The sequence below is a fragment of the Triturus cristatus genome, chromosome 4_2 (genome assembly GCF_964204655.1).
Source record: "Triturus cristatus chromosome 4_2, aTriCri1.1, whole genome shotgun sequence".
In the NCBI taxonomy this organism is placed as follows: Eukaryota; Metazoa; Chordata; class Amphibia; order Caudata; family Salamandridae; genus Triturus; species Triturus cristatus.
Window position 1 is genome coordinate 987,682,559 of NC_140586.1, and position 14,649 is coordinate 987,697,207.

Genomic DNA, 14,649 nt, shown 5'->3' on the forward strand with positions numbered 1-14,649 from the left:
GCGTGGTATGAAACTGATAGTATTTGAGCCTTTTTTTTAAAAAATCATATGTCTGTCGCTGGTTGGGTCTTCTTAGTAGTTGGTTTGTACCGTTCCACACTTTCTCCATTTTAGGCGTGAGCGCGCAAATTGGTTTAAATAAGTGGCAAAAGCCAATGCCCTTCCCCACTTGGGTTTCAATGCTTTTTAAGTTGCTTATGTCACGGTCTGCACACCGATCTGTCTACCGGAAGCTTGTACGGACATACTATAGTCTTTGTTTAATTCATCCATTTGTTTGTAGATTGTTCTACTGGTGGCATAACAGAAGGGGGTTGTTTGACCCTATTGCCTGTGAGTATATACTCGTAGAGGTCTGATTTTGACAGTGGCTGTTATAATTAACACTTGTGTAGGTGGTGTTAGAGGCATCTCAGTGATAAATAATCGATCTTTTTCATTTCAGGATTCATGTCAATGTTAGCATAGTGGTGCTAATAATCTCAAATCAAATGAGGTAAAGGAATTTTTTATGATAAGCTAAGAGAACCCCCATTCTATTTAAGCTGTTTGCTTAGAGTGGATATCAGTTCTTTGTCCTGAGGAGAACTCCTGACAAGATGATGCAGTGGATTCGAAACGCGTTGACATTATTTGTTTCTCTACTTTGTTCTCAAAATAATGTTTTTCATCTGAGGGAGTAATACTGTGTACCAGGGAACGATTAAGAGTCATTTACTTCTACTTAAACTAGTAATCTTGCTTCAGAAGTTATGTTTTCTAGAGGTGCATTGTCCATTTACAAACAGAGCAATAAGTATGCAAGTTAAACTATTGTGTTTTTGATTATCTTTGTTAATCGCTGTTTGCTCCAGTTCTGGACTTTTGAAAAATAAGAACTGGCATTGTTTACTGTATTTTTGGTAATGTTATTCTTGTTTTACATGATTTGCCAATTGTGTTTGTGATTTCCTTTATGTATCCACTGTAGTGATTTGATTTTTTATTGGTGGGTGGGTAAAGTGTTTCTTTGTGTACAACATTTAAGATGATGTTTTTTTTATATCGAACAAATTGAAAATAAATGGTGACCGTCTTTATTCGTTCAACAGGCCACAAATAAATGTAATTATAAAGGAGTAGTCAGTTTTGGCATAGTTGTTGTTGGATAAATGGAAGGGAAAAGGCAGCATTGCCGGTGTGCACGACAGCTCGCCGTGTGCCCCATTCACTGACAAATCAGTGCTTGGGAATGTCAAGTGCACACCACATCTGGTAATTCATATGCATGAGGGAATCTAACAGAGTGGGACAATTTATCGAACATTCCTATCCTCACATAGCAAACTAATAGTCATTTGATACGTACTGCTATTTGGATCACAGAATCCTCGGAAGCAAGCTTGCACCCGAGCTTTAACCATGGTTACTTTAATGTTTCCATTAGTTAAAGACCCCTGTAGTAGAAGTGTCCAATCTTTTAGAAAAGGTGATGGAGGAAGAGTGGATAAGGACAGAGGAGTATCAGTCTTTGAAGAACAAAAATCCAAAAATTACAACCTTTTATGGGCTCCGTAAAATGCATAAAAATATAAGGGAGCCACCGCTGAGGCCCATAGTGTCATCTATAGACTCACTATTAGAACCCTTGAGTAAATATGCGGACGTCTTTCTTAAACCGTTGGTTCAAAATCAGCAATCTTATATAAGCGATTCAGCCCATATGACAACCCAAGTAGAATGATTAGAATTTAATAATCACTCAGAATATATGATGACCCTCGATATCGAGGCACAGTATACTGACATACCTCAAAGAGACACTACTGATGTCATCAAGAAGACCTTAGAACAGTCAGACATCCAGGGAGGAGATTTTATTGTGAGGTGTGTCTCCATGGTGCTTTTGAACAATATCTTTTTGTTTGAAGAAGATCTATATTTATAAATCAGAGGGACTAGTATGGGAGCCAGGTGTGCTTCCAGTCTGGCCTGCATTCATGTGGGGGCCTTTGAGGAAAAGCACATTTATATTGACGTTTCTCCCTTCTTTGAAAACATTAGAAACTGGCATTGTTTTATCGATGACCTCTTCTTCATTTGGAAAGGATCCAGGGAGTTGTTAGATGACTTTCTGTTCTGCCTGAATATGGGAGATCAGAAGCTCAAATTCCCAGCTAATGTTAGCAACGAAAGTGTAGATTTCTTGGATATCACTCTAAAAACAACAGAGGGGTGCTTGCAAGTTGAATTGTTCACAAAACATACAGATAAGAAAACCCTCCGACCTTATAGTAGCTATCTTCCTAAAACACAAAAGGATACTCTTTTGGACAGTTCTGCTGATTGAAGAGGAACTGCACATCACTTAAAGATTTTTATAAACATGCAGATAACTTAAAGAAGAAATTAAAAGAGAGACGGTATCCAAAGAAACTTATAAATCATTCATGTAAAAGAGCCCGATTTTATGATAGAGATAGCATGCTAACTAAAGAAAAAATGAGGAAACTGAATGAAAGAATAGTGTTTGTTAGTCAGTTTTCAGGAAAAAGCACTACATTGAAGAATGTTATAAACAAAACTTGAAGATTCTGAATGAAGAGTCCATGACACTACAGAAACCCCTGTCTGCCTTTAGAAAAAACAAGAACCTCAGAAGAACGTTGGTGCACACATATAGAGAAGATCAACAGGAAACACAAGGTGCCCTCAGTGGTGGCAGAGCTAAGGGCGATCATAAATGTGGTCGCCGTAGTGCATGTGAATCTTGTCTTGTTTCCCTAATGTGTTACGTAAAGAGGTGCAACATATGGTCACACTCTGAGCAGTTGTAGAAGGAGACATGCGATCTATCTTCTCCTATGTCCCTTTAGCTTTGGATATATAGGGGAGACGGGAAGAGAATTTAGACAAAGGCTTTGCGAACATAGGTCAGCTATCAGAACAGATAAAATGAAAGCCCCCTTTAGTGAATCAATAGAAGGAGAACAGCCATGGACTGATGCACCTGAAATGGTTCATCTTAGAGAAAACCCAAGGCAAGAGGAGAGGGGGGTAATACGGAAACTAGGAGAAAGATGAGAGAACAGTGGAATCATTAAATTTGATACAATAAGACGTGACCTTAATAGCAGTGAAGATTGGGATTGGATTATTGTGGGGAGTTAAGGTTTTGTCCTCCTGTCCCATTATCCTCATATTTCAAAAGAGTATTTTACTTTGGGTGTGTTATTTTAGATAACATCACAGGTCATCATGTCGCCATGCCTACTGTAATAACAGGTGATTTTGGGTAAGAGAAGGAGGCGGTTAAAGATGGCAAGATCTTTATAGTAAAGACGGTAGGGATCAGATCTGGGCTCTGTTCCCTTATCCTTATATTTCAAAGGAATATTTTATTGGGTTGTGTCGTTTTAGACACTTTTTCAGGTTGTTATTTAATCAACCATACTGTATTAATATGTGAATCCAGTTGAGAGGTAGGTACTCTAAACGGGGAGACCGCTCGGTTTGCTAAATCTTAGGCTAAGAAAACCGAAAGGGGAAAGCAAGAAGTTCCTAGGTCGGGGTTATTTAGAATGTGGCCAGTGAACACTTAGTTCCCTTTTGCGGATGGTGAAAAGAAGAAACTATGCCGGAACCGAAATCAGGTGAGCGCAGGGGTCAGATGTCTGGTAGACGCGGATTCTTCCAGCTTGACGATAGGGTGGCTTTGTGAGACTCAATTTATGGGTCAGAATGCGTAATCAGTCATCAAACGATAAGCCAGCATGGGTTGTTTAAACATCTAACGGAATATTATCCTCAAGGTTGGAGTTTAGCTTGTAAATTTGGGAAATCCTAGAGAGAGATATAAGCACAGGATTACACTTTATTTCTGTAGACTCGAAGAGGATTCTGCTATGCTTTAGATGGCAGAGATACATGGGTATATACCCGGGGACAAGTATAAAAAACATGAGAATTAAATGTTATTAACTACATGATATTGATTAATAGCCTGCGAGCTCTGACTACGAAATGTTCCCTTCTTTCCAAGGTAGGATGATAACGATGCACCACTTGAACAAGGTTCCTTTGAATATAATGTTTAAAAAAAGGAAAGAAAATAACCTAAAAATAGAAACAGAGATATCCAATGGTCTGAAGGTAAATAAGTGCCTCAGAACCCCCCCCCCCTGCCCGGGTGTTGGAATACACGGATTAACATCCGGTTTTTGATGTTTGACGAGGTAAGGATTGGAAACCTTATTATATTAGAGAAAAAGGGCACAGAGAATAAAAGTGGCATTTACCCATATGGATGTTTCCCTCTCCTCATTCAGGGCCCCCAGAAGGTTGAGCCCATAAACGGCACTGAAGATTTATCTGGATGGTAGAGCAACCTCCACATATTAAAAGAAAGTGACAGAAACTGAATAAATACCAGAGTACCACTAATTTAAGGGAGTGTTAGAGGGTGAATGAGAGCAAGAGCAACATTACTGCAGAGAATTCTGTGCTTTCTATATACAGTGTCTTAAAATTAGGATTTTTCTCAGTTTAGGAGTCCTAAAGTTAGGAGTCCTAACTTTACTACTACTAAATTGTGAAAAATCCTAATCTTAAGACTTTCGGTATTCACAGAAGGCATTTAGGAGTCCTAAAGTTAGGAGTCCTAACTATACTGCTACTAAACTGAGAAAAATCCTAATTTTAAGACTTTCGGTATTCACAGAAGGCATTTTAGAGTCCTAAAGTTAGGACTCCTAACTTCTGTGAATACCGTAATGAGTAAGTGCCTTCTGTGAATACCAAAATGAGTAAGTGCCTTCTGTGAATACCAAAATGGTAGTAAGTTTAGGATTTTGTCTTAAGTTAGTTCTGTGAATCGGGCCCTAAGAGTGCACACGGCATGTGGTGAATACACCTTGAGAAGGGATGTGCTGAATGCCACCAAATAGAGATGAGACATAAAGGCACATCTGATCTTATTGTTTTTAAGAAAGTTTTTATCTTAGTTTTTTCTTGTATCCTAAAAATGTCATTATTAAAAATGTGTTTACCATCTTTTTAGATACTTCATGAATTTGTCAATTTGATTGTGGGAGATAAATGCCAAATTAGTACTGTCCTGAAGAAGGTGGGGAGTATGGATTAGAATCCACCGAAACGCGTTGACTCTGGCTTTTGACTGGATCCAATTACGAAGAGACACTGTGATTAACTAATTAATTTCCACCAGGGCTCAGGCTTGATGTTAATTTTTGGATCAGTATATGTAACAAAATTGTACATACTGTGCGTTTGTCAGAGTCCGTAGAAAACCAATGCGAGTTAAGAGAACAGTCAATGACATTCTATGGAAAGTCGCCCCGTTATATGCAGCAAAGGGTTCAAATCAAGTCAATTAGAATTTGGTGGAATTCTAATATGGCGGTGGAGAGAGGAGACAAGGTCAGCATTCTAGTCAACGCAGCACCAGGTGTTCGCTAGAAAGTCATGAGATGCGTCTCTGGAATCTCGCACTTCACCTGAGATTCCAGAGAAAACGGTTGCAGTATTGAAGCGCGCGAAAGTTAGGGTAGTGCCGGCGTTTAAATTCGACATTTCTAGTTCCGTCGTGTTACGACAAGAAGCTTACCCAGGAAGAGTCGGCAGTGTGAATTCCAAGTAAAGGTGTTCCATATTGTGATGAGTCTGCTCATTTCATGGAGAGCAGTGTTTGAGTCAATGAGCCTGCGCAGTTGAGTATTGCATTTTCAGAGTTTCACACGCAAGTAGAGAGGAAGACCGGAAGGTTAAAATAGCGCTTGGAGTCATTGCGAAGAGAAACAATAAGATGGTGAGAAATAATAGTTTGATTCTGGGTAGAACAATTAGAGTTTTGGAAGCCATGGTTAGTTGAAATCATTAGTTAAGACTATACTTACCTTAGTGATAGTTGTGAAAGGATTGTGAGCTATACACAAGATACATTAGTTGGAGCATTGGTTAGTTCCAGTAAAGACTTAAGGCAACTTGAGCGTTGAGTCACAGTGTGCATAGTTGAAAATGTTTCAAAACAGAAAAATACTTACTACATTATAATAGGCTAAGACATACAGAAAAAATACTTACCTAAGAAGATTTATTCACCTCAGTATAAAGTTGTGAAGAAATCATCTCCTAGAAGAAAGCAAGACAAGGAGTATTAGAATTTTTTAAAAAAAGAAAACAAAGAACACATAAGGAATAGATTAAGAATAAGATAAGAAGACTATAGGTAGGCTGTCCAGAAATCGGTTAATACCGACTGTGCCCGACAGTACCCTACCGGATGAAAATCAGATGACTCGGTTTAAACCGAGTGTCACTGATTTTCATAGTTGTTGCACCACTCTGGCCTAAATTGCTGTTGTTTTGTAATGCTTTGGCCACTTGATGGTGCCAACGCATTACAAAGCAACAACAATTTAGGCCAGAGAAGGAAGCAGCTCGGAACGTGAGTCACCCTCATTAAATTCCGGGAGACACATTGATTGGCGAGGCCCATGCATACTTCTTCCTCATCCGCATTGGCCTGCCTGTGGTGGCCTGGCGCGGAGGTGTCATGGGAGCCTGGGTGTGAATGCCCCAAGGGTCTCAGCAACACCAGGCCCCTGCCTTGCTCGCGTGGGGGGGAGGGGAGCTGTTGTGGTCTGCCGTCTGTCTTACTGCGGCTGCACCCGAGTACTTCACAGGTCTTTAAAAAGACCATTTACTTAACGAGGCCTTGTTGTTCTTTCGCCCCTGCAGCTACACTCTGCCGATTTTGACTCTAGTTGTGCCTCTGGGAGCTATGTAATACTAATATGTAAACAATGTACAGTAACAGTAGATTTACTCACTCATGACATGACCCTCTGTTGTACGCGGCGGCTGCGGGGGTGCAGGGAGATGATGTGTGGCTGCGAAGGGAGGAGCCCCTCTACCGTCCCCGGCTCTGCCCATGACTGTGCCCCACTCCTAGCCGTTGAGGGCACCCGTCGCGGCTGGATCCGATCAACCAGCCGCTCCTCTCTGGGTACCAGCAGGGGAGAGCGCAACCCCTCAACGCCTGTGCCAGCAGCCAAGGGGCCGAGTGGACGGCAGCTCCACACTGAGTACATAATTACTGCACTGCTGCCTTTGCTCATCTTGCATAGTGTGGAATATAGCGTGAACTTGGCCCAAAGCTGTTAGCGCATTTTTCATGAGAACCCAATTACATTACTCAAGCACAGAGCTTTTTTTATTTTTGGCACAGGGTGATTAAGTAATGTTGGTGTGTGGCCCATACCCAATTGCCTGCATAGTTCTTTAAGCGAAACCCTTCATGAAGAGCATGAACTGCATCTTTAATAGTTAAACCTCTTTAAGAGGTGTCTTTCTTTTTTAGTTTGACAAAGTCTTGTTGAAGTGTTGCTTCCTTTGTAATATGATACTATTTTGTGCTCATGTTTGAAATCATTGATGTTAAAGGGGCTTCTGCAGTACAGAGTTACACAAGCAAGCTTCATGCATGTACCTTCCATCGGGGCATGATGGTCAGTGGGCCCTTGATAAATGGCGTTACAGGATCTATCCCTACTGAGGAGAAATTATGAAACTGCATACAACAGTGGATACAGTTTTCTAAAAAAACAAAATCCCACGCCGCCGCATCACTGAAATTGTTTAGTGTTTGCTTTCCATAATACGCTGGTACTGTATTCCTAGTCGACTGTTTTGCTAAGTGTTTCTTTGTTGTGTTTTGTGCTTCAGCATGGGCATAGCTGTTGTTTGCCTTGATGAGACCAGAATAGGACCGCTCCACCATTGTTTGTAGAGAGTGTGGTCTGCTGCTTTCCTGCCCATGCTTGGTTCTTGCTTAGAGTTGATTGTTTTCGTCCAGGTTGGTGTAAGTAATCAGTTGTTTGTGCTGCCACCTCGTCCACCATTTGTCTCTCTTAAATTTCATTTAAACCTACATCCCGTTGTTCACATGGATGGCTTCTCTTAGCATCTCTAGATTATTAATATTGTTCAATAACACTTGTACAACACTACTGTGGCACTGGAGGAGACCCTTGGTCATCCAGGGTAAAACTTTCCAACTTCTCCTTCACACACCAGAGCCTTACAAGTCTGTACCCAAATAGGACTTTTCTTAAACCCTGATCGCACTGATACCATCGTATTACCTGCCCCATCCATAGCGGTGATAACCTCCTGTCTTATTAGACACTTCGCAGACATTTCTGCTTCGTCAGTCAGGCAGTCGTACGTTTCAGAGCCTGGGATCAGAACATATTTTCCGTGTTTTGTGATGTAACTTTTGGCAGGTCACCTGCTTCAGAGCTCATAACTGAGCTGGCAAAGTTATCTTAATTTCTAGAGACACCTACTTCAGTTGAGTTAATTGCGGGTTTAGGATGAGAGCCACCACAGTAACTAGGGTATTTTTTGTGGCTCCTGCTGTGTGGGCGTAGAGACAATTTGAGAGTGTTCACTATGTCCGGGCCTCTGCAGACTTTGGTTCTTGCTCCTCCTTTATTTCCATTGTTCGGACATTTTTGAGGGTTATGCTGGGTCATGTTGTGTGATCCATGCCAGGGCCTCTGCAGCATGTGTGAAGAAGAATAACTTCTGTCTAAGATGATCTTTAGCTTGGTGGGACAGAGTATTGCAGCAATTACACCGCAATCTGCCTAGGAGATGCACCCCGTGGGTGTCATTGCACTGGTGAGCCCTTTCATTCCAAAACAAACTCTATGTGTCGTGGAGGATCAACCTTACATAGGCACTGCTCTATGTAGGCAGGTGCATCTCTGTCTTCATACCCCTCACACTGCGCAGAGGGATGGTACAGCCTAGCCACGTGCTTTAAGATTGTCCATATGCCAGAGTGCCTAGCTGTCTCCCTTCCATCGCCTCCCTTTAACACGGGTAGCAAGCACTATATAAATGCAAACCTTTCTGCCTCTCCTATCCCTCCGCTATCCTTCTTAATCCAAATAACTGACTAATATTCACCACTCAAATTACTTTCATATTTCACCACACTAATTCAACACTAATCCTTCTTGGGTTCCGGAGTAGCATGCTACTCGCTGAAAAAGCGCTTCAATGCCTCATCAGGGGGAGTAAGCACTATATAAATGCAATCACAATACAATACAATGCCATTTAATATTTGTGAAATTTGGGAGACTAGGGGGTAGGGGTTATATTATGCAGGGAGACCCATTGTTTTGTGTTACCCCACTGGCCTTTCACACCCTGAATTTGTACGTAGTATTGGCATGGAAAGCTACGTCAGTTGCCAGAGTTGGCAAATTGTGTACTGGCTGTTTTGGCGTTGCCAGTCTCAAGTGCCAATGTCGAGAGGGCCTTTTCACAAATAAAAGTTTACATGGGAAGTAAAGAGAGAGCGCAAATCACCAAAGACTCACTGAAGAAATATTGAATGGTGTACTACAATAAATTTGACTTGTAAAAATGTATTTGGACTTCATATACACTGTAAATACACTGTTTATATACCATGCATCAATGAAGAAAGCAAGCAATATTAAAAGCAAAGCGTTCCATAAACACAGGTAAAACACTGTTTCAGTTATTTTTTATTGCGCGAAAACGAGTAACCACTGAAAAGCACTATTTTTTTGAGCTATTGAAATCACTGGAAAACACTAAAAAAACACCACCAGAATTTAACAAAAATAGAAACTGAAAACAGGAAAGCCTAACTATAGGTACGGAAAATTATAAAATGTAGTATATAAGAAGTTACAAGAGTAATAAAGAATATTAATAGTAATATTGAATATGCTACTTACCAGTATGCATCTGTTCTTGGCATGTAGGGCTGCTGACATTCATATCTGTGCATAGATCGCCGCCTAGTGTTGGGTCCGGATGTTTGCACGTTGTTGTCCTGGAAGAGTCTTCGAAGTATCCTGGGATAGGTGACTCCTCCCCTGGACTACAGTGCGCATGGGCATCCTCTCCATCCTCAGATTGTTTTTCGCCATTGTGGCAGTGATGGAGTAGCTACAGAAAGTGATGACCATGCTTACAGTAATTCTGAGAGCTGCAGCTGCTATAGGCGCCGGGGAGGAGGGAGGGCGATATGAATGTCAGCAGCCCTACATGCCAAGAACAGATGCATACTGGTAAGTAGCATATTCAGTTCGAGGCATGTGGGCTGCTGAATTCATATCTGTGCATAGAATACATAGCAGTGCCCTCTATTAGCGGCGGCTGCCCGTGCCAGCTGCAGCGGTCTGAAAAAGAGTTTTGAGAACAGCCTGTCCTACAGCTGCCTGCTGTTTTGATTGCACATCTACACAATAGTGTTTTGTAAATGTGTGTGTAGTGGACCAGGTGGCTGCTCTACATATATCATGCAGGGGAATGTTTCCTAGAAAAGCCATGGAGGCCCCTAACTTACGTGTTGAGTGGGCTCGTGGGGGAATCGTTAATGTGCGTTTAGCCTTTTGATAGCAAATTTGAATACACTTAACGATCCATCTGGCTATACCTGCTTTGGAGATAGCGTTACCTTTGTGGTGTGGGGCAAAGGCAACGAAAAGTTGTTTTGTCTTCCTAAAGGCTTTAGTCCTGTCGATGTAGTACATTATGGCCCTCTTTACATCTAGTGTATGGAGTGCTCTTTCTGCGACAGTCTGTGGGTTTTGGAAGAAAACAGGCAGTTCAATATTTTGATTCATGTGGAACTGCGATATTACCTTGGGCATGAATTTTGGGTTGGTACGTAGTACGACCCTGTTGGCGTGAACCTGTATAAATGGCTCTTGAATGGTTAGTGCCTGGAGTTCACTAACTCTTCTTAAAGAAGTGATCGCTACTAGGAAAGCTACTTTCCAGGTAAGGAATTGAAGCTCGCATGAGTGTAGAGGTTCAAAGGGTGGACCCATCAGGCGTGTGAGGACCAAGTTGAGGTTCCACATTGGAGCCGGTGGGTGGCTTGGAGGAATGACTCGTTTGAGGCCTTCCAAGAATGCTTTGATGGCAGGCACTCTGAATAGAGAGAGGTGCTGCCTGGTCTGCAGATAGGCTGATATGGCGGTCAAATGGACGCGTATAGAGGTGTACGCCAGATTGCATCTGTATAGGTGTAATAGATAACAAATTATGTTTTGTATGGATGCGTCTAGCGGGTTAATGTCATTATTATTGCAATAAATGACGAACCTCTTCCATTTGGCTGCATAGCAAGCCCTGGTAGTTGGTCTCCTGGCTTCCTTAATGATGTCCATGCAGTCAGGTGGCAGGTTTAGGTAGCCAAACTCTAGGACTTCAGGAGCCAGATTGCCAGGTTCAGCTGTTGCGGATCTGGGTGCTGAATGTCTCCATGGTTCTGCGTCAAATGCGCGGGTTTGATCCGCAGCCTTTGATGCGGCACCACGGAAAGTTCGAGAAAGGTGGTGTACCACGGCTGGCGTGCCCACGTTGGAGCAACCAGGACGAGTGTCAGTGAGTGTTGTCTGAGTTTGCGTGCCACCAGCGGTATCAGTGGTGCTGGGGGAAAAGCGTACGCAAATCTGCCGGACCAGTTCATCCATATCGCATTGCCCTGCGACTGCGGATGTGGGAACCTGGCGGCAAAGCTTTGGCATTTTGCGTTTTCGCTTGTGGCGAACAGGTCTATCTCCGGATGACCCCACTGCTGGAAGTACGGCTGGAGTACTGATGGGTGTAACTCCCACTCGTGCATCTGGTGGCTGTGTCTGCTGAGCAGATCCGCCATCTGGTTGTCCTTGCCGGGGAGGTGTTCTGCCATGAGGAACATGTTCCTCTGAATGGCCCACTTCCACATGCTCTGAGCCAGATGAGACAACTGTGGAGAGTGTGTTCCTCCCTGTTTCTGTATGTAGTACATTGCGGTCATGTTGTCCGTCCGGATCAACACGACCTTGTTGCACAGATGTACTTTGAATGCTTTCATAGCTAGGAAGATTGCCATCAGTTCCAGAAGGTTGATGTGCATCTTTTTCTGTTGTGTTGTCCATAGTCCCTGCACTGTGTAGTGGAGTACATGAGCTCCCCATCCCTGGAGAGACGCGTCCGCTGTCAGTATTATCTGTGGAACAGGCTCTTGGAACGGTCGGCCCTTGCAAAGGTTTTGTGGATTCCACCAATGCAGAGAGTTGTATGCCCGACCGCTCACCAACACTAGGTCTTTCAACTGTCCGTGAGCCTGATTCCACTGACGTGCTAAGCACTCCTGAAGCGGGCGCATATGTAATCTCGCGTGCGGGACTATGAAAATGCAGGAGGCCATCATGCCTATCAACTGCATGAACACTCGCGCCGGAAGGGAGTGTTGGGGTTTGAACTTGGGAATCAGCATTTGCATGCTGTTGATCCTCACTAAATTTGGCTGAGCTGTGGCCGCCAGAGTGTCTATAGTCGCACCTAGGTACTGTTGTACGTGTGCGGGCTGGAGATGGGATTTTGGGTAATTTAGCGAGAATCCCAGACTGTGAAGGAGGTGAATGGTGCGGGACATGTGGCTGGCACATTGCTGGGCTGACTTCGCTTGAACGAGCCAGTCGTCCAGGTAGGGGTAGACGTGTATGTGCTGCCTCCGTAGATGTGCTGCCACAGTAGCTAGGCACTTTGTGAAAACCCTGGGTGCTGTTGTCACGCCGAAGGGTAGGACCTTGAATTGGTAGTGCTGCCCTTGAACAGTGAACCTGAGGTATTTTTTGTGTGAGGGGTGAATGGGTATATGGAAATACGCATCCTTGAGGTCCAGTGTAGCCAGGAAGTCTCCCTGCCTGAGAAGCGGAAGGACTTGCTGTAGAGTGAGCATGTGAAAATGCTCGGAAAGAATGTATCTGTTCAGGGGTCTCAGGTCTAATATAGGCCTGAGAGACCCGTCCTTTTTTGGTATTAAAAAGTACAGGGAGTACACCCCCGTACCTTGCTCGTGGACGGGTACGACCTCTATTGCGCCTTTTAGAAGCATACTTTGCACCTCCTGCTGTAAGAGCGTTAAGTGCTCTGAGGACATAGGACGGTTTTTTGGAGGAATTGTGGGTGGAGTGGAGGTTAGTTCTAGACAGTAACCGTATTCGACAATATCTTTGACCCACCTGTCCGTGGTGATGGAGTTCCACGTGGACAGGAACCTCTGTAGCCTTCCCCCGACAGGTGTTAGGTGGTCGGGAGGAAGGGAGAGGGCGTCACTGCTTGTTCTTGGGGGAGGACCTGGTGTTGCCGTAGCCGCGTCCTCTGCCTTTTGTACTGGAGCCACGATATCCACCCCGGGTGTTTTTATCGTAGGTGGTTTGTGTATTGCCCTTGTTGTAAGTTTGCTGTGACCCCTGTCCTCTACCTGCTCCTTTATTTCCGGGGCGACGAAAGGAGCCGCTCCGAAAGGACTGAGTCTGGAGAGCCCCCATGGACTTTGCAGTGTCCGTGTCCTTTTTTATTTTCTCTAGAGTGGTGTCAACCTCCGGGCCGAATAAATAGTCGGGGTTGACAGGCTGGTTGAGTATGTTATTTTGCACCTCTGGTTTGAATCCGGAGATTCGCAACCAGGCATGTCGTCGTAGCATGACGCTAGTGTTAATGGCCCTGGCAGCTGTGTCTGCGGCATCCAGCGCACACTTGATGGATGCATTTGTGAGGAGCTGTCCCTCCCTGATGAGGATCTCTGCACCTTCTTTGAATTGGTCAGGGAGATGTTGGAGTAGTTGCTCTAATGTGTCGTAGTGCGCTCTATCGTAGCGAGCGAGGAGCGCTTGAGTATTGGCTATACGCCATATGTTAGCTGCCTGGGCGGCAATTCGCTTGCCAGAGGTCTCTAACACCTTGGACTCTTTGTCCGGGGGAGGAGCGTCACCTGTCGTTTGCGAGTGTGCCCTCTTGCGAGCATTCGCAACGACAATGGAGTCTAGAGGTAATTGGCCTCTGATGTAAGTAGGGTCCCCAGGCGCTGATCTGTATTTTTTGTCGATCCTGGGGTTTATCACCCTTGCCCTGGTGGGTTCCTTGAAGATGTCCTTGGATGGTTTGAGGACCCCTTTCATTATGGGCAGAGTCTTTACATGCCTTTCTGAGGATGCGAAAGTGTCCATAAGAAAGTCGTCCTCGACGGTGTCAGAGTGAAGCTGCACTCCATGATTGGCCGCAGCACGTTCAATTAGAGCGTTGAACGCTGCAGTGTCTTCTGTGGGAGATGTTTTTGCTCCATAGAGTTGCGGGTCCTGTGCATCTAGAGGTGCACCTGGGTCCACAGGGTCATCCCAAGCTTGATCAGGGTCCTGCTGGTCGGCAGGGTCCATGTCTCCGTGGTAGGGGACTTGTTCACCCATGTAGTCTTCCAACGCATCCGTGTCGGAGTGAGTGGGAGAGAAGGATTGTGGATCCTGGTAGGGTGAGTGGAAAGGTTCGTAAAGAACAGGTTCTGAAGCCACAGGCAGCTTTCTTTTTAGTGGGATCCGGAAGGAGTCCAAAGCTGGCTCCGAAGTTATCCTCTTTTTGTGGATAATCATCCTGCCGGTGTCGGCGTCGATGAGATGTGATGGAGACGTCTCATCAGAGCGGTCTACAGGTGTGACCGTGGTGTGTGTGACCCGTGTCCTGATTTGGAACAGTTTCGGGGCCGTGGCTGGTGGCAGGCCAAAAGAAATGTTGGCTGGCGCCGAAGAGGCTGCCGGAGCTTTTATTGGC

The 14,649-nt window shown here is 44.3% G+C and overlaps 1 protein-coding gene across 1 annotated transcript in view; it reads right to left on the reverse strand.

The window, feature by feature from the left end:
* The window catches only part of LOC146839227 (uncharacterized), a 298,742-nt gene that overhangs the window by 100,711 nt on the left and 183,382 nt on the right, over positions 1 to 14,649 (reverse strand). Inside the window, exon 3 of the mRNA XM_085603236.1 lies at positions 6,082 to 6,129. The gene's annotated coding sequence lies outside the window, so the exon portion shown is untranslated. The remainder of the gene's footprint in view (positions 1 to 6,081; positions 6,130 to 14,649) is intronic.